Below are 21,200 nucleotides of genomic sequence, written 5' to 3'. Positions count from 1 at the left end.
CAGTATATCTGCGAAGTAGCTTCTAAACTAGACAGACAGCCAAAATATGATGTTGTGACACTGTGACAAGTGGTCCACTTTACTCCTTCAGCTCAGTTACTTTACTTGCTTGTTTAGATGTGAAAGTCATTGGCACAGTCTGGAATGGAGACGGTGGTCCACCTCAGGGAGAAACCCCAAAAGACACGGCGTGACCAGCCAGAGAGTCCTCGTGCAGTAAACGCTGAGTCACCATGCCAGCCGTGTGAAAACTTCGTCCCCAGAAATCGTTCAGTATACTAGAGGTAGCACACTACATGCGTACACACGGCCTACTCAAATGTGGCTGTATCTTTCCTGTGAAAGGCGCTATATACAGCACAAATTTAATGGAAAAGCTGAAGGGATGGACTTTTTCTTTTGACTTAACACACACACACTTGTGTACATTGTATCTATTTTAAACCCCCCCCCCCCCATTTTTTTTGGCTCTTTGGCCCTGATCCCCACTTGCTTCTCCTCCTCCTCCTCACACTGCCCTGATGTGCACACCTCCCTTTACTTTTTTTTTTTCCCCTTGGCTCACTATCCTCACTTCTTTTTCACTTTATCCCCCTCCAGCCATCTGCCATTTCACTGCCCTCTAAACCCCCCTTTGCCTGTCCCCCCTTTAATCCCCCCCCCCAACACTGTTCTTTCTCATTCTTTGGTTCTTCCCCCCTCCCTCCCTCCCTCCCTCCCTCCCTCTCTTCCTGTATGACGCTGACTTCAAGAATTTCCTGTTTAAGCTTAATCTAGAGACTCCAAAGTCGGAGCAGTGAGACAGCAGCTGGTGACGGAGTGACACAGATGTGGCTGGAGTTCTGATGCCAGGTGAGTGCCGTGTGCCCGCGTCGCCGTCAGCCGGTGACTTCACGTTCCTCTGGCTTGCATGTGCCGTCTGTTGTGTGGGTGACTCAGTCGTGATGGGACAGTTAGGTGTCTCACCTGCCGGGTCGTGTTGCAACATCTCAGTTACTTGCGGGCTTGAAAGCCGAGTTCCATTTGTTTATTTAGCTGACGGCACTCTGATCCAAAGTGACAAACCACTCAATGAAGTTGTTTCCTCTTCTCGTAAGTGGGGGCTCTAGCAAATGAAGTGACTCACTCAGGGTTACACCGTGAGCTTTGTGCCAACATCCTCATGGCTGAGAGTTCCATGCCTTAAAGGCTGCTAGGCCACACGCCCTGCTATTCCATCAGTTCTTCTATTAATATAGCACCTTTCACAAGAGCACCATCTTCACTGGTTCGCTGTTTCTTCTCTAGAATATGGACACCCTCAACAGACTTAAGTCCTTAGGACCACAGAGGGAGTCTGAGGCACAGGATCAGCAGGCAGCCATACCATTATAAAGCGAGTGTTGTCATAAGTTAATTTAAAAATACAGTCTCATGCTTTTCAGATTTTTACACTGTCTGCACAGCTGCATCAATTCAGTTTTTGTGCAGCGCCTCTCTGAGGGTACGGGCTCAGAGCTCTGGCACAGCTCAAAACTGGCAGAGTCAGACTCTCTCAGGGCCATACGGTGGGGATTGAACTGACAGGCTTGTCATTTATAGCGCCTTTCATAGTGAGTGTCATTTCAATCTCCTCTATGGGTACAGTGCAGATATTTCCATATTTCTTTAATGCAAGTACACAATCAGAAGGAAACGGATATAAAGTAGCACTTTTGGATTATATAGAGCACATTTTCTACAGCGGGCATCACTTCAGTCTTCTGTATGGGTGCGGCACATTTCCATCTCTGTACACTGCAAGCACAGCCAGAACTAAAAGTTATACAATTATAAAGAACTAAAAGTTATAAAGTAGCAATGTTCTGATTTTATATAGCGCCTTTTCATAGTGGGTCTGATTTTGACTTCCTTTAGGAGTGCAGTGTAGTAATTTGCAATATGAGTGATAGGGTGAGCCAGGAATTTAATAAATAAACAGCAACCTTCTGATTTTATAGAGCGCCTTTTCAGGGTGAGCGTCATTTCTGTCTTCTTTATGGATGTGTTGCAGTCATTTCCACGTTCCTACATTACCAAGGGTTACAAGGTGAGCTGGGAATTTATAATTAAGCAGCAACCTTTTGATTTTATAGAGCGCCTTTTCAGTCTTCTTTATGGATGTGTTGCAGCCACTTCCACGTTCCTACATGATTAGTACAGTCAGAACTAAGAGTTACACGGAAATGCAAGGAGGAGTCACAAGGAACAAGGAGTTACCGGGAATTTATATTTACATAGCAACCTTCTGATTTTAAAGATCGCCTTTTCCTAGTGAGTGTCATTTCCATCTTCTCTATGGATGTGTTGCACTCATTTCCACTTTCCTACATTACCAAAGGTTACAAGGTGAGCCAGGAATTTGTAATTAAGTAGCAATCTTCTCATTTTATATAGCGCCTTTTCATAGTGAGCGTCATTTCAATCTTCTTTATGGATGCACTGCAGTTATTTCCACGTTCCTACATGACCAGTACAGTCAGAACTAAGATTTACGCATAATTGAAAGGAGGAGTCACAAAGAATAAGGAGTTACTGGGAATTTATAATTACGTAGCAACCTTCTGATTTTATATAGCGCCTTTTCATAATAAGCATCATTTCAATCTTCTCTGCGGGTGCAGCGCAGTCAATTCCATATTCCTACATGACCAGTACAGACAGAATGTTACGAGGAATTACAAGGGAGAGTCGCACGGAGTAAGGAGTTACCAGGAATTTATACTTAAGTAGCAACCTTCTGATTTTATAGAGCGCCTTTTCAGTCTTCTTTATGGATGCATTGCAGGCAGTTCCACGTTCCTACATTGCCAAATAGTTACAAGGTGAGCTGGGAATTCATAATTAAGTAGCAACCTTCTGATTTTATGGATCACCTTTTCATTATGAGTGTCATCTCAAGGTGCTTGAAATCTTTTCCATTATTTCTGCAGTGTGAGCTCAGTCCGGTATACTGGTGAGCTGAAAGATCAAATTGTGACGACTGGCAAGTCTTTACTGTAATTTGGTATATTGCCTTTTCATAGTCAGCGACGTCATAATTTGATTTAGGGCTCCAGTGCAGTCTTTCAGCACTTGTAAAATGTGAGCTCCGACAGGTGCAATGGTGGAGGGTTACTGCACTGGCACCCTTCTTGTTTTGTGTAGTGCCTTTTCATAGGGTGCCTTACCACAGACAGCGACGTCTTTTGTATAATTCTGCTAAAGTGAGCTGAGTCGCATGTAGGGAGTTCACTCAAAGTCATGCAGTGAGCCAGAAATATTCAACTGGCATTACATGTATTCATTTTATATAGCGCCTTTTCATAATTTGCAGGTGCCCTGCCATCTGTTCCCCAGTCCTATAACGTGACCTCAGGTTGGGTGCTATGAATTTCTCAGGCCTCCACAATGGGCCAGTGACGGACTATATATACTGTAGCTCCTTTTCCTCATTTAGCGTGCCCTCCAAACGGTTTATTACAAGTCCGCTGCAGTCTTTTGCCTCTTGTCATACTGGGATCCCTTTAATTTCCTATAGCTCCTTTTGCTGGTGTGCACTATTACAATTTGCTCTGCAATCCTTTCTGTATTTGTAAATTAGTATAAATGCTCCATTTCTGGAAAGTGACGGCTGTAGAGAGATGGGATTCTTTGAGGTCACACAGTGTGGATTTTGTGATTTTTATGTAGCGCCTTTCCATCATTATCACTAACACAGGCCTCTTTACAGGTCCATGTTTCTGTAATGGTGAGCACCTTCAGCTCTGGCGATTTACTCAGCGACCGAACAGAGAGCTTAGTGATTTTATATAGCGCCTGTCATTTATGTACAGTACAATTGTTTCCATATTTCTTAGTCACTTAGACTCACAGATGAGAGATCTGGGGACTAAGTCTGCCGCCTTATTCTTTGTAGTTCAATTCTCCAACCACTAGGGGGCCACAGTGCCCACCTCTAACTTGAATGTCCCCACTGTTGTTGTGTTTACAGGCGGCCTGTTACTGGTTCTGGTTCTGGTAAGTCACAGTAGATAGACACAGAATTTGTGGCATTGTATCAACCATGTGTACTTTAAACTGATAGGGGGTCTGAACAGACCCTGGATGGGATGCCCATCTATCCTAGGACTCGTTCACCTGGTCCAATTTAACATGCGTGTCTTTGGGATGTGAGAAAAGGAAGCACAAGGCACAGGGAGCCCATGTAAGCTTCTCACATAAAGAGAGTGGGCTCTGTGAAGTGGCAGGGCTAACCAGCGAGCCATCCCAGTTCTTCTTACCCTTATTTAGACAAGAAGACCACCAAAGAAGCTGACACTCACAACTGAAGTTTGGAGCTCAGTTTTTCAGGAGGTCTTTGTCCCCACGGGGTCCCCCCGAATGAGTGTTCGTCATCAGGTCAGTGTGATGGAGTGTGTGAGCCGCTCGACATCGCTCTGTTTTTCTCTGCGGTTCAAGGCAATAAATCGCCCTCCGCAGCCCAGAGAAAAGGCGGAGGTCACTGCGCTTTGGCGCGTCTTTCACTCCAAATTGCACATTCCGCAGAGTAAAACCGGATGTTTTCCATGTGCAGCTGTACACACAGCTCCATTTGGGTCCCGTCCCGGCGGTTTGGCACACGATGCCAGCATCTTGTCAACTGCTTGTGAACCTGAAGGCCCTTAAAATTATGTCCAATTGTCTGCCACCTTCAATTACTCGTGTTCTGCTCGGTGTATTTTTAGATGAAATGCACGGACGTTTCCAAGAATCTAAGTGGAAAAACACAAAACCTGTTAAGACGCTGGACATGAAATCAAGTAGAAAAGTTTTGGAACTGTGAGCCCAAACTTTAGCTTAAATGTTTGTTAAGTTCCCTTGTTTTATTTAGCTCTGTAACAGAAGTATGGACTGCGGTGGGCTGGTGCCCTGCCCGGGATTTATTCCTGTCTTGTGCCCTGTACTGGCTGGCATTGGCTCCAGTAGACCCCCGTGACCCTGTGTTAGGATATAGCGGGTTGGATAATGCCTGACTGACTGACAGAAGTATGGGAGATGATTTGTGCCAAAAGTTAATGCAATCCAACCTGTTAACTACGTTGAAATGCAGTGCCAAAGCACGCGGAGTGTTTGATTTTGGCACAGGTTTATTGTGCCATAATTAGGAACATATCAACCAAATGATCAATTACTTTTCACTATGGCACACAATTTTCTTGTGAGTTTAAAATGCAATACAAAAGCATTTTGCATTTCATTTCCACAGATTACATGTCATCACTAAAAGCACAGCAAACCTACTGCATGTCACTTAGTGGCTGCTGCGAGTATCAGGTCACGTCAGGACAGGTTGGGGAGTATGGACTGGTACAGTGCATTGCCGCACCCACCACACGACAAAACAGCTCACGATCCCAGTTGGCAGCCCCCCAGGCAGTCCCACCCACCGGAAATGACCATCTCTCTGCCGTAGCCAGGTGTTACGTGGGCATCCCCTTGGCCTGGTCCAGCCACTCGGGTCCCCAACAATAAGCATCCTGTGAGCTGGATCACCCTCGGGTAATCGCGCCACATAACTGATGCTCCCTCACAATGCAGGTCATGTACCTCATTCAGGAGTCCCTGAGGAATACAAAGTCAAATCAGCGGTACTCAAGGATTCTAAGAAGAGACGCAAGGAGTCCAGTCTTCATCTCAGGTCACTGGATGGAGTCAATGTCTCACAACCATATAGCAAGACAGGAAGCACCAGGACTCTAAAGACTTGGACCTTCGTCCTTCTGCAGAGATATCGGGAGCTCCACACACCCCTTTCCAGCTACCTCATGACCCCCCATGCTCTCCCAATCCGTTTACAGACTTCATAGGAAGAGTCACCTCCGATCAGAGCCTCCATTGACTCAGCGAAGATCACGGCATTGTCAGCAAAGTCAAGATCCGTGAATTTCACTTAACCAACAGATGCCTCACACCCCACAACCCCGCCCAACACCCAGTCCATGCCAACATTGAACAGAGTAGGAGCAGAATAGACCACTGATGAACCCCAAAATGAATTGGGAAAAACTCAGAGGTCCTGCCTCCACTCTGCACAGCACTCACAGCACCAGTGGACAGGCCGAGTGTATTGCATTTCAATTTAAGACCATACGTTAATCATACCAACACGGAATGTAATCAAATGACCAATCAGCATCAAGAGGTGGGTCAAGGGGCGTCAACAATTGGGTTAGGAGGCGGTCCACTTCTAAACATTTCTGTGTTCTGGCGGAAAGTGTGAGTTTCCACAGTGTGGACTGGGGAGTGATTAATGAAACCAATGAAGTTGGTTTTATTCCTCACTGAAAAAGTTCACTGTTATATTGTCCAAATAATGTGTTATGCTTGCCTTATGTCGTATTGTTCCATTCTTATTCTTATAGTCCTGACTAATTGGTCAAGAAGTTTAGCAATGGCTGGTATGGTCATCACTATCTGCAGATACTTAGCAAACCATATTTAGGGGAATATCAGTGTACAGACACCCCAGTGGCTGAAGATCAACATAATCGTTTGCTGCAGCTCTTCATAATGTTAGCTCTTGAATGCGTCCTTAGGATAATCTTATTACTGTAGCACTTAGAAGTTCTACTGCTGCTGCTGCTGCTTCTATTACAATGTCCCTTTTCAGCAACCAGTCGAACTGGAAGAGAACAAAATTGTAATTTCCATCATCAGTCTTCACCTGATGAGGTCCACAACTACCAATAACCCTCTGAGGGAGTGTAACCCTCAGCTTGAATATAAAGATGGGAGGCGGTCCCTTGGCAGTGATGTCACAGCGACTCCGCCTCTTGGTGATTCCACCTGCAAAACACAAGAGATGTAACCATGAAGAAACATAAATACACCATACATGTATAGTAAATAATATTTAAACACAACAATAATACCAAAATTATAAAGAAACACATGAAAAATAACACAACAATAATACCAAAATTATAAAGAAACAACATGAAAAATAATAATACAAAACCAAAGAAATGACAATAAAAAGGAGAATAAATATAAGCCTGGAAAATGACCCTGGGTGAAATAGAACAGCAGCCACACTAAGACTGGTTCTTGCATTGTAGCTAGGGCTGCAGTGATTGTAGTCTGGTTTCGGTTATTGTTATTATTATTATTATTATTATTACTAGGGGGCTTTGCCCCCTGCTCGCTTCGCTCTCCAACCCCCCTGCCTGTGCTACACGACAGACACTTTGTGTCTCTGCTGCTCACTTATGTGGATTTCACTTTCACCAAACAACAAATCTTTTAATTCTCGCGGATACGCCTCTTCATTGGGAAGAAACACTACTTTTCCCAGATGGCAACACGAATTAGATGATCTACAAATCTCTGACTTAAAGTTTAAAGCCAAACAATATCTACATAAAGCTGTCATATCACTTATGTCCATATATTTGATCTCTTTTCGCTTTTACCTTATCATCAATATCGCACTGAATTTTGATTCTGTGTTTGGAGTTATATCGTGACAACACAACGTATAACTGCCCGTGAGTGAATAACGTTTCTTTCTCTGTACATGAACTGTGTCTGACAATAGCATTCACACAAATGAGAAACGACTGAGCCATGTGCGTGGTTGTAAATGTTTTAGACGTGGGCGGGACTTTTCCAAATCTCTTTGCATAAAGTCTTGTCTCGCGGGGCTTGAAATTTTCTCCCGAGGGATTTCACTTTCACCAAACAACAAATCTTTTAATTCTTGTGGATACGCCTCTTCATTGGGAAGAAACACTACTTTTCCCTGATGGCAACACGAATTAAACGATCTACAAGTCTCTGACTTAAAGTTTAAATCCGAACAATATATTCAATCTCTTTTCGCTGTTCCGTTATTTCACCGAGTAATAATTTCCGTTTCTTTGCGCTAATGTGATCTTTACTATCATTTTTTTTGAGACTATCGATTTTTTGTACTTCCATTATCTCTAACCTGCTCTGCATGTCTATCGCGCCGTTTTTGAATTCTTTATGACGTTTTACGTTGTCGTCTACTCTTTGTATTTTACTTCCGGCCCCGGGCGTGGTGAAATCTCTTGGCACAAAGTCTCGTCTCGCGGGACGTGAAAATATCTCTCTGAAAAAGCCACGTCTCGTCCCAGGATTTTTTTTATTATAATAGAGAGATTATTACTATTAGCATGACCTTGAATTGGATTGAGTGAATTTGACAATAGTTTGGACTTATTGGTAATTACTAACTTGAATTAATGGATTGTAATTAATTCATTTACCACTCAGTCAATATATTGTCATTCATGCTAGTAGGAATAATTCTTGTGTTTAACATTAATTATCAATATATATGAATTATTTGCTGTTTGTACTGATACATTTTATTATGAACTGTAGTAGTAGAAGAAGTAACACTAAAAACAATAATTATACAGTTCCTTTAAAAGATTACATTCAAATAAGGTGTTACACATGCCAGGTGACACCATGGCACTGTAGTTAATTGTTATTTCTGCACAGTGCCAAGGCTCCCCCTCCATTTGCGGACAGTATGCTCCTTATGTTGACTTTATGCTGATTTATCACATTCTCATGTAATTAAAAATAGTCCGAGATGGTTGTGACAGGCAGGACATTCCTTTTTGATAACACTGAGGTCATTAAAACCCAAACAGCAGTTTTCCTTCGAGAGCGTTTGGCTGATTCTCTCCCAGCTCTTGGTTCTCTTGCCCTAATTTCCTACTCCACGTTTCCTGAACCTTGAGACAGGATTTCTACATTTTTTTCTTCATTGCATTTACATTGTGGATTAGCTACCCTGACTAAGAATTAGCATTGCAAATGTTCTTCTTCTGTAAACCTCCCAAAACGTCATGGCAACGTCTAATGGCTTGGGAAACGGTGATTGCAAAAATAATGAAGTAATGGTGTGAGGTCGAGAAACAATTTCAAGGCCATTCCAGAATATGGAAATTAGCCATGGCGCCTATGGCATGAAAGAGTAATTAACAAGTTAGAGAAAGTGCTGCTAAACACGTCCTCAAGAATAAGGGCAGCCAGGGTGAATAAATGTGCAGTAGATATAAACCCCTTAGGGAGCATGTGCACTGTGGAAAGGCACTATAGAAAATCATGTGAGCAAAATGTTCACTCCTGCCATGATGGGAACCTGAGCAACACATACCACTGCAAGACAAAAATATATATGACACCCTGGTGATATGTATGTCACTTTGCATTATAACTGAGTGGAACTGTGAGTTCCTCAGTATTCACTGGTGATACATTCAAAGATCTACCATGGATGCTCAAAACCACAGATAGTAGCTAACCCTATGATAAAGATAAATTACTCAGAATAAAACATTACCACCTCCTCCTCTTCTTCTTTTGGCTAACCCCATTAGGGGTTGCCACAGCAGATCACCTTCTTCCATATCATCCTGTCTTCTCCATCTTGTTCCGTTACACCCATCACCTGCATGTCCTCTCTCAACACATCCATAAACCTTCTCTTAGGCCTCCCTCTTTTCCTCTTCCCTGGCAGCTCTATCCTTAGCGCCCATCTCCCAGTATACCCAGCATCTCTCCTCTGCACATGTCCAAACCAACGCAATCTCGCCTCTCTGTCTCCAAACCTTCCAACTTGAGCTGACCCTCTAATGTCCTCATTTCTAATCCTGTCCATCCTCGTCACACCAAACACAAATCTTAACGTCGTTAACTCTGCCACCTCCAGCTCTGTCTCCTGTTTTCTGGTCAGTGCCACCATCTCCAGCCCATATAACACAAGGGGGCTCCGCCCCCTGCTCACTTCGCTCGCCTACCCCCGGCGTTGGGTATCCTGAAATACATTGTTTGTTTATCCGTCAGTCGAGCTCGTTCGTTTTGAACCCGTGCCTGCTTTGCTTCCGCAGTTTCAGACGTGCGTTTACTTCACTCCGCAGTGGTGCCACTCACAATATGGCGGTGACGCCTGTGCCTTCACTCCGCAGTAGTGCCACTCACAATATGACGGTGAAGCCTGCGCCTTCCGTACCTTATGGACCCGTGAGGCCTCCGTAGCCTCTTCTGTTTGAATCTGGGCTGCAGCGCAGAGTACTCTTATTTGTGTGGCTGTGTCGGTAGTCGTTAGCCATGGGCGCGTTGTTGCTTCATTACTCATTCACGTCAGTTGAGCTCTTTCGTTTTTGGGCCATGACTCCTTCGCGCGCTGTGGATAAGACTTCGCGTGCGGTTTATGAGACACACGCTGTACGCGCCTGCACAGTACGTCTCATGGTTCCATCGCCGTGTCCCTGCGTCCATGCCATCCGGTTTACCATTCTCGGTTAGTAATATGGATAGCTGGTCTCACTACCGTCCTGTAGACCTTCCCTTTCACTCCTGCAGATACCCATCTGTCACAAATCACTCCTCACACTCTTCTCCACCCTTTCCACCCTGCCTGCACTCTCTTCTTCACCTCTCTTCCACAGTCCCCATTACTCTGTACTGTTGATCCCAAGTATTTAAACTCATCCACCTTCACCAACTCTACTCCCCTCATCCTCACCATTCCACTGACCTCCCTCTCATTCACACACATGTATTCTGTCTTGGTGTTCCTACTGACCTTCATTCCTCTCCTCTCTAGAGCAGATCTCCACCTCTCCAGGGTCTCCTCAACCTGCTCCCTACTATCGCTACAGATCACAATGTCATCAGCAAACATCACAGTCCACGGGGACTCCTGTCTAATCTCGTCTGTCAACCTGTCCATCACCATTTTAAATAAGAAAGGGCTCAGAGCCTATCCCTGATGTAATCCCACCTCCGTCACTCCTACCGCAGACCTCACCACTGTCACACTTCTCTCATACATATCTTGTACAACTCTTACGTACTTGCCTGCCACTCCCGACTTCCTCATGCAATACTACAGCTCCTCTCTTGTCACCCTGTCATATGCTTTCTCCAGGTCCACAAAGATGTAATGCAACTCCTCCCGGCCTTCTCTAAAGTTCTCCATCAACATTCTCGGAGCAAACATCACATCTGTGCTGCTCTTTCTTGGCATGACACCATACTGCAGCCCACTAATTATCACGTCCCTTCTTAACTGAGCTTCCACTACTCTTTCCCATAACTTCATACTGTGGCTCATCAATATGAATAAGACATTACCACCATGAAATAATGATAAAATATATTGTAAATTATCATACTTGTCCTCTCTCTCTCTCTCTCTCTCCAATAAATGCGGTAGTGCAGCTACTGGCATGCTGGGTTTTTGCCAAGCGCTGCACGCGGAATGCTGTGATACGGACACGCCACCAAGTATCCAAAGTGGGGAACACATTTGCTCTGAATGGCATTCAATTTGAAACTCATGAATCATTTATTTCTGGAATTTTCTTTTGAATATTTTTAGGCCATGATAAAACGCAGATAACTTAAACTGTGGATATGGGGGGGTTCTAAGATTGCTTTATGGTCATCTTTTGATGCTTCCTGCTACTAATGGTGCTATATAAAACAAAGTGTGACTAAATGATTCATCCATCCATCCATCCATCCAACCCGCTGAATCTAAACACAGGGTCTGCTGGAGCCAATCCCAGCCAACACAGGGCACAAGGCAGGAACCAATCCCGGGCAGGGTGCCAACCCACTGCAGGACACACACAAACACACCAAGCACACACTAGGGCCAATTTAGGATCGCCAATCCACCTAACCTGCATGTCTTTGGACTGTGGGAGGAAACCCACGCAAACACGGGGAGAACATGCAAACTCCACGCAGGGAGGACCCGAGAAGTGAACCCAGGTCCCCAGGTCTCCCAACTGCGAGGCAGCAGCACTACTCACTGCGCCAGCGTGCCGCCCTAAGTGATTCATGATTACATTAAAGATGACAGGAGTTTCAATGTCATGTTGGCCTGCTGACTAGTCGTGGCCCTGGAGTGGGCTGACATGATGGGCCATATAAACCTAAAAACTTGTGATCAAGACAGCAGCACTGGTGTAACTGGTGGGTGGGGTGGTCCGCCCCAGGCAGCACTTTTTAATTTACTTTAATACTAGACTTTTTAGACTTTTTTTAAACTATTTTGTATGTTAAGCCGTTAACAAGCTAAATAATGTGTGTTATGTATGTAAAAATTACACAATTGTTAATGTTTAAAAACTGTAACAAATACAAGGGGGTACTCAAAAAAATAATCAGAATTGAAAAAAAAAATGTTTTAATAATTTTTACTTGGAGTACTCTCCATGTGAATGAATGCACTTGTCCCAACAGTTTTCCCACTGGTAGAAACATTTTTGGAATCGCTGAAGAGGAGCGTTGTCCAAGGCCTGTAGCGATTTTTCTTTGACTTCTTCCATGGTACAAAAACGCTTTCCTTTGAGTTCTTTTTTCATATGCGGAATAAGACAAAGCTGCATGGAGCGAAGATCAGGCGAGTAGAGAGGGTGGCAAGAACTCCAAGACACCCAAGTCGATTCAGAAATCTCTTCAATAATCTGACGATAAATCTTTGTAAATTACATTGAGAACTTTTTCAAGATTTTCGTCATTCCTAATCGTGGAAAGGTCAGCCAGATTTTGGTTGGTCTTCAAGTGACATTTCCCCCTGCTTGAAACATGAAAACCACTCGTAGACCTGTGTTTTACTTAAAGCATCAATTTTAAAAGGGATCCCTGCCAGCCACAAGACACGTGCACACAGTCACCCACAAGGGGATCAGCTAGAAATGTCAGGTAAACCTGAGCTTGGATGTGTTTTGGGGATTTGGGATGACGACTGAGGACCATGGAAACTCCATATTGACCATGATGCTCAACACAAGTCCCCCGAATGGTGAGACAGCAGTGCCAGGCACTTACCTGGAACAAACACTCATTCATTCATTCATTCACCAAGCCCACTAGTTCTGACAGGGGTCACAGGTTACATACCCCCATCAGTATTGGATCTAATGTCCCTAGAAGGGGCACCAGTCCATCACAAACTGCAATAAGAATTTTGGATGATATTTTTTTTTCCAGATTAGAAGTACTTCTGGGTCATATGGAAGTCCTGTATAGTAGGGAGTTTGTCTCCCAGCAGTGCTCTATTACGGAATTTCATATAAACAGTAGGGCTCTGCTGCCAGACTACAACTCCCAGTATTCGGTGCTGGTTCCCAAATGTGCTCCAGTATGGAGGCCTGCTGTCATCTAACACCCTTCATGTTGTTTTGTGTGTTCTTTTATAACAATTTCTTGTATCTAGTATCTTCTTCAATAAATGTGTCTATTTTTCATATTACATGGCTGGATACTTTCCAAACAGACCTTGTATAACAGTTCGCAGTGGGTTTCATGTCACGTGTTCGCATCCGGATTGTCCACAGTTGGTGGTCCAGCAGCATATATCTCAGAGGTGCATGAACAGCTTTGTCATACTGACGTCACCCACATAAGTGTGGGTCCTCATATCTGGAAACCTCAGCTGGCCTTTGGTTGGCACTACCCGTGTCTGTCACGCCTGCTGCCAGTTGCTGCTCACACCTCTGTGTGCTGAACATATTGAGTTATCTTACAATGTAAAACTTAGGCTTATGCTTGCCGGCAGTGCAAAAGGCGCTATATCTGATACCCATCTTGTTTTGCACACTTACATGCCTCAGTTAATTTCACAAGCAGGCTGCAGCTGCCTGCCAGCTTTGTAACTCCGGTCCGGTCCCCAGAGTCCGAGAAGGAAGTGGGATGGAGCCAGACGGCCTCACGTGTGAATGTCTGGCAGGGCAGAGGAGGGGGCTGCCAGCGAGCAGGGTGGAGTCACCGAGCAGATGTGATGGACACCAGCTTGGCCAGGACTGCCACTGAGGTGACCTTCATTTCAAAGCGCGTGAGGGTCAGGGTGGCAGAGTACTTTGTGAGGGGGTTGTTGCACTATTCTCTTGTCGTCTCTTGGGTGGTCCAAATCCTGTTTTCAGTAACAACCCCCCCCCCCCCCCCAATCCTTCATAGAGGCTTTTGACAACCTTGATGAAGCAGATTTTGTATTCCTGCGGAAACACAAACCAATTTTTTTTCTCACTCTCTCTCTTTTCCAAGTCTCAGTTTGGAAAAAATACAAAAACGAGTCTCAGCACCGGCAGTCCATTCACTCAAGTGATCAGCCATGGAATTAAATAACGGGACAGAAACTAACATGGAAATGACAGGCTGGAGTAGTTTGACAAACAGACCCTCTACAAAACATCCCCTCCCTACCCACCCACTTACCCATCACTCGATTGGTATGTTGGAATGTGGTGTGGGGGGGGGGGGGGGGGCATGTGGGGTGCCCTCTGTGACTGGAAATTGATAAGCTGGCTTCTTGGAGCTGACGAGGGTCCGTCTGGAAAGCATTTCAGAAACTGAGCGTGGATATCAAAATGAGCGACTCCTCAAGTTACAGTCAGGACTTAAAGGCTTAGCCAATAACAACCCGCCTTTCATCCTTTCATCCTTTTACAAACCCACCTAATCCAATACAGAGGTGCTGTGTTGGGGGGGTGCAGACTTTTCTAGCAGGATTAAAACATATGGCCGCAGGGCACCAGCCGACTGCAGGCGCTATATGATGTCTTATTGTTGGGTCGCAGCCTGAGCTACCGACTAACGGTGACATCCTGGGAGAGTCGCGTCGAATTCTGGGTCTCACCTCTCTGTGTCGGGACACCTCTGAAGTGACGTTTAGAGTGAAAGGTGCTATATCAGAGTGAGGGCGGTTCAATGACTGGAAGAATTATGAGAGCACACAGATAAACTAATTATATAGCATGTATAACACATGTCTAGTTGAGGTTTCCTGCGAAAGGCACTATATAAAATCCTTCTTCTTACTTTAATCACACAACTCACTCACTGTGTGACCCTCAGTGAGTTCACCTCACCAGTTAGGACTAACGTTACAGAAATAGGAAGACAATCGCATCGCCTCTTTAAAACGTTTTGAGGTGTTAAAGGCGCTATATGAAATCACAGGGCTGTCCATTCATGCATCAACACTGACTCACGGTGTGACAACAACAACACCATTTATTTCTATAGCACATGTTCATACAAATGATGGAGCTCAAAGTGCTTCACAAGATGAAGAAAGAATAAAGGAAAAATATAAAAATAAGATTAGGCAATACTAAGTAACAAAGAGTAAAGTAATGTCAGATGGCCAGGAGGACAGAAAAAAAAACAAAAAAAAATCCAGAGGGCTGGAGAAAAAAAACAAAATCTGCAAGGGTTCCAAGGCCACGACACCACCCAGCCCTCACTAGGCATTCTACCTGACATAAATGATCTAAATCAGTCCTCATGGTATTCAGGCTTCATGTGGAAGAATTAGATGATGATGGCCTCCAATCCATCAATGTAGGGACATCACGGTGCTTTGATTAGGTGGTGGGGGTGCAGATCAGCACCACAGAAAATCGGAAAGAGAACAGCAGAGAAAGTAGGGGTGAGTATGGATTGTGGAGCCATGAAAAAACAACATGATAAAAAATGATAATTCAATGCATATACAGAATTTCAGGGTTACACTAAAATGAAGCTGTGAGAAAGCCATGTTACAATAATGAGTTTTTAGCAGCTCTTTAAAGTGCTCCACCATATTAGCCTGATGAATTTCTATCGGTCCGCTATTTAAGATTTTAGGTGCATAACAGCAGAAGGCCACCTCACCACTTCTTTAAAGTTTAGCTCTTCTCACTTTGAAGGTCTGAGGTTACGATTTGGAGTGTAAGGTGAGAGACATTCCAAGATATAGGATGGAGCAGATGATTGAAGGCTCTGTAAACCATCAGCAGGATTTTAAAGTCAATTCTAAATGGCACAGGTAACCAGTGTAATGATGTTAAGACTGGGGTGATGTGCTCGGATTTTCTTTTCCTAGTTAAGATTCTAGCAGCTCCATTCTGCACTCGTTGTAATCGATTGATGTCTTTTTTTGGGTGGTCCAGAGAAGTGTGCATTGCAGTAATCTAGTCGAATAAAAACAAAAGCACATCTTACAGTGTTATCCATCCATCCATTTTCCAACCCACTGAATCCGAACACAGGGTCATGGGGGTCTGCTGGAGCCAGTCTTGCAGTATTATAAGGGGTCTAACTTTTGTTATATTTCTTAAGTGAAAAAATGTTGTCCTAGTAATCAGATTAATATGTGATTCAGAGTCAATAATTGCCCCTAAGTTCTTTACCTCAGTCTTGACTTTCAAGCCTAATAATGGATCAAGTTTATTTCTAATATCCTCTCTATATCCATTTTTGCCAATCACTAAAATTTCCAATTTCTCCTTATTTAGTTTGAGAACTGCGGTGGGTTGGCACCCTGCCCGGGATTGGTTCCTGCCTTGTGCCCTGTGTTGGCTGGGATTGGCTCCAGCAGACCCCCGTGACCCTGTGTTCGGATTCAGCGGGTTGGAAAATGGATGGATGGATGGATAGTTTGAGAATTTATTGGGCGGAGTGGTGGCTCTGAGGCTAAGTTCAAATCCCCGTCACTGCCAAAAGAGATCCTACTCTGCTGGGCCCTTGAGCAAGACCCTTAACCTGTAATTGCTCCAGGGGCGCTGTACAATGGCTGACCCTGCGCTCTGACCCTAAGGGGTATGCGAAAACTAACAAATTTCTAATACAAGAAATTGCATAAGGCGAAATAAAGAACAAAAAAAAAATGACTACTCATCCATTCAGAAACACAAGGAAGACATAAGGGAATCAAGAGAGTCGGGGTCATCAGGCGCTGTTGATAAATACAGTTGTGGGTCATCAGCATAGCTGTGGTGGCTCACGTTATGCCTTGAGATCATCTGACCTCATGAGAGCATGGAGATCTAAAAGAGCAGTGGACACAGGAGAGACTCTTGTGGACCACCATATAGAATATCAGGTGTCTCTGAAGTATAATAACCACAACTAACAAAGAATTTTCTACTGGTCAAGTACCTGTGACCCCGAGTGAGTCACCACACCAGCTAAGACTTACATTACACAGATATGTGTTCAATCTGTAATCTGGAACAATCTGGAAAAGGCACAATACTAAATAGCCACACAGTGTCACTAGTGTCTCACAGTGTGACTCCGAGTGAGCCACCTCAGCCGACAAGGCTTGCATTAGAGTTATTGAAGCAGTTACTCTGTTATCTGTGAAATATTTAAGAATGATGTTTGTTATGAAAGATGCTCTGTAAGACCTCAGGGTTAGGGTTCAATCACTGAAAGGATTATATGATCAGACGTTTTATATATATATATATATATATATATATATATATATATATATATATATATATATTGTGGTGACTGGAAAACCTAACACACGTTTATTCATAATTTACAGTGAACACACAGCACACAACCCACTTTCACCCCCCAAACTCTAGGCCTCACAACCAATGCCTCTCTTCAGGTCCGCCTCCACTCCTCTCCTCCCGAGCTCCATCTTTCTTCCTCCCGACTCCAGCCCTCAAATGGAGGGAGGCGGCTCCTTTTATATCCACCCGGATGTGCTCCAGGTGCCTCCCAATGAGTGCCTGCTGGCAAATCCCTGGCTGTGCACCCGGAAGCACTCCAGGTGTCCCTGATCTTCTTTCCCCCAGTTCTTCCGGGTGTGGCAGAAGTGCTTAGGGCCAGGGCTCCTCTGGCATTGGGGCGCCCCCTGGCGGTGACCACGGGCCCCTATAGGGTTGAGCTTCTATGCTCCTTCCCTGTGGTCCTCATAGCCACCAGGGCGGTCGCCCCCCCGTGGTCTGGAAGTGGTGTAATCCCTTCTCCGGTCCTTCCAGGCATCCCGGCTGGGTACCACCCCCAGCCGCTCGCCACAATATACAGTATATACCAGTAACGGCGGACTGCACGATAAATACAGTGAATACACTTGACTGATAGTTTTCCTCCTCTTTCTCTGTACGTTTACCATTCATTTGCTCAGAGGCTGATGTGCTTGTTGCTTCCTGAGCAGATCTTCTTTCCTCCACCCTAGTGCTCTGCTTCTTCTCGTCTTTCGTCAGCATCTTTTCACGTTAAAACCGATTAAGTCAGTGTTTGTGTTGCGTACTAGTACTTAGTACGTTTTTTTTAATTTTTCACTTAAGCTGGCACTTAAGTGTTCAATCTGCCTCAAGAATGATTTAAGATATGAAGAGGTAGGGAAAGTGTCGGCGAAGGTGGTAGGGATGAGAACGGCGCCCATACGCCCTGCTGGCTGCTGCCGAGAATTGATTCTACAATAAATTAAAATAAAAAGAGGAATAACCTAGGAGGCCAATCATCACCCAGAAAGCGGATAGTAGACGTCACGTAGTATATGTTTACCAAATTTCAGGTGAATACGTCAAACGGTTTACAAGCTACAAGTGATTTAAAATCCTGGAGAGACAAACGAACAGCCACAGTAGCGTATTATATAGAAGATATGGCAACGGTAAAATGGGTTTGGCTAAGGTGAAAGGCGCTATATGAAACTCCAGCCATCCATCCATTTTCCAACCCGCTGAATCCGAACACAGGGTCACGGGGGTCTGCTGGAGCCAATCCCAGCCAACACAGGGCACAAGGCAGGAACCAATCCTGGGCAGGGTGCCAACCCACCGCAGGACACACACAAACACACCCACACACCAAGCACACACTAGGGCCAATTTAGAATCGCCAATATATGAAACTGATGTTCTTAATTTAATCACACCACCAACTTACATGACTGAAATCTCCTGCAAAAGGCAACATATTGGCTCAATATTAAGTTGTGGTGAGTCCCCCTCACCAGCCAGGACACACATTACAGAAATATGAACATAATGACATAAAATTTGTAAAATGAGGAAGTGAGGTTTTTGTTAATTCAGTCTCACCCCTGACTTTGTGTGACTCACGGTACCCGCTAGGAATAATTCCATAACACGTGTGAAATATTATGAGCTGAGGTGAGATTCACTGTCAAAGGCACTATATACCTATCCATTGACTTAATGTGCAGTCCTCAGTGGGTTGCTACACCAGCTATAAATTACATGACAGAAACATGACAAGACTTCCGTAAAAGGTGTAAAACTGCGAAAGGCGCTATATTGTCAACTCAATCTCATTCCTGACTCGGTGTAACACCACACCAGCCAGGCTAGAAGTTACAGAAATCTGAACGTAATTAGAGTACAATGTGGGGGTGAGGTCTACTGGGACAGGCGAGATATAAAGTCACGTTTGCTAATTCAGCCTCACCCCCTGACGTTGTGTGATTCAAAGCGGGTCACAGTACCAGAAATCTGAAAAGAATTCCATAACATATTATAAGGCGAGATTTACACTCAAAGGCACTATATACACATTCACTGTTGTCACAGTGTCACCCCTGACTTTGTGTCACATTACACAAATGTGAAAGTAATCATACGGAATGTTTTACTGGGCTGTGAAAGGCACTATATTAAGTCACAGGGTTGTCGATTTCAGTCTTAGAATTGAGTGATTCGAGTGACTCACTTCACCTGCAGGGGCTCACAAGGGCGACTTCACATTACATAAATACTGAGGCAATAACAGAGTATGCTGTTTAGAGCCAAAAGGCGCTATAAAAGTCATAAGGTGTTGTGTTTGTTAAAGCTGCAGGCTGTCACTGATGGGGTCCTTTGTGTTAGACCACTTGTGCGCGTCTCCCAGATTCCTCGCCTGAAATGCCGTCTGCCAGCGGACCGCCAGCCCGCCCGCCCGATGGCGTGCACATGTTCCAAGGAATGAAAAACAACTTCAGCCAGCAGCCGCATCAGCAGATCTCAAAGTACAGCTTTGTCATCCAGAAATGGCAGCCCATTAACCGCTCGGCAAACACATGTTTCTCAATAGCGTCGCAGGCAGGGCGTGGAGGGGAGGCCTAGTGAGCAGCAGGCTCATTATCTGCAGCGTTGCGACATTCCTGCTTAATGCACGGCGGCTTGACTTTGATACTGCCTGGGGTGCAACGTCTCTACAGACTTTCATGGTTAACCACGAAAGCCCTGCGCTGTCTGAGTCCTGTTGGGAAACGTGGGCCAGGACAGCAGCAACAGAAAGGCACTCGATTGTCTGATATAGTGCCTTCGAAGAGTGAGCGCCATTCAGGGTGTGACGATGAAGTAACTCAAAGAGTGGGCGATGGGGACTGAACAGGCCACCCTGTGTGGTGTATCCCAACACCTTGACCACTAGGGGGCCCCACACATCAGATTTGTAACCTGTTGCACCTTTCACCCTGTGATCCTCTCCTTCTCTGACATTTCTCCCTATATCCACACATTCTTTATCAAGCACACTTAACCCATTTCAGGGTCATTGGGGCTGAAGCCCACCCTAGAAACACCGACCACAAGGGCAGGAATCAACTCTTGGAAGGGAGGGCAGGAATAACAGATAGAAAAAGTCCTGGGTCGGGCAATACATGTGCGCACATTCACTCTTATGTAGTCAATCCTAGGAACACTCAGGCTTACGCTGGCATTCACTCCCACCGTGCCAACTTTAGATGATATCCCAGGACCACCATAGGGTACTGGAGCTAACCTAGATTTGACACTCACACATGGATGGCTTCACAAGCACAGAATGGCATACCAGTCCATCATCGGGAACACTTGTCCACTGGTCCTGATTTATTCACATCGTGCCAACCCTGGAATCCCATTCACCCAACAGGAGTCAATCCCCGATAGGATCCCAGTTCACCAATGGAGCACACTTATCTGTGCACCCACATTCGCTTCCATTGTGCCAGTCCTGGATGGGACAGTTTGGCATGCAATCACAATCATTCACAAGGAGTTAAACCTGGATGGGGCTTTATTTCAGCACAGGGCGCGTACCCGTACATGCATCCACATCCAAGTGGTCTGAGTCCAAAGCTGGGCACATGTGCAGTGGGGCACGTATTCCTTCACATTCCTCAGGCAGGATGCCAGCCCACAGCACTGGACTCAACTATGTTCTCAACTCACAGCTGCCCGAGCTTGGATGGTACTGCAGTTAATTGTGTGCCCATTCACACATATACTCACAACTTCCTCACATAGTGCCAACTGTGGACAGGGCTTTCATAGTGCCAATTCTGAGGGCACTTTCACTCACCAGCAGCCAAGTCTTGATTGGACACTAGGGGCAGCAGTGGAAAGACTCAAGCATGTGCCCATATTAAGTGACAGAGAGCCAACCCCAGCTCA

The 21,200-nt window shown here is 44.9% G+C and overlaps 1 protein-coding gene across 1 annotated transcript in view; it reads left to right on the top strand.

Moving 5' to 3' along the window:
* Positions 1 to 736: 736 nt before the first annotated feature.
* cdc42ep5 (CDC42 effector protein (Rho GTPase binding) 5) overlaps positions 737 to 21,200 on the top strand; it is a 61,506-nt gene continuing 41,042 nt past the window's right edge. Inside the window, exon 1 of the mRNA XM_028821504.2 lies at positions 737 to 852. The gene's annotated coding sequence lies outside the window, so the exon portion shown is untranslated. The remainder of the gene's footprint in view (positions 853 to 21,200) is intronic.

The sequence above is a fragment of the Erpetoichthys calabaricus genome, chromosome 16 (genome assembly GCF_900747795.2).
Source record: "Erpetoichthys calabaricus chromosome 16, fErpCal1.3, whole genome shotgun sequence".
Lineage (NCBI taxonomy): Eukaryota > Metazoa > Chordata > Cladistia > Polypteriformes > Polypteridae > Erpetoichthys > Erpetoichthys calabaricus.
This window is presented reverse-complemented; position numbering and strand designations above follow the sequence as displayed.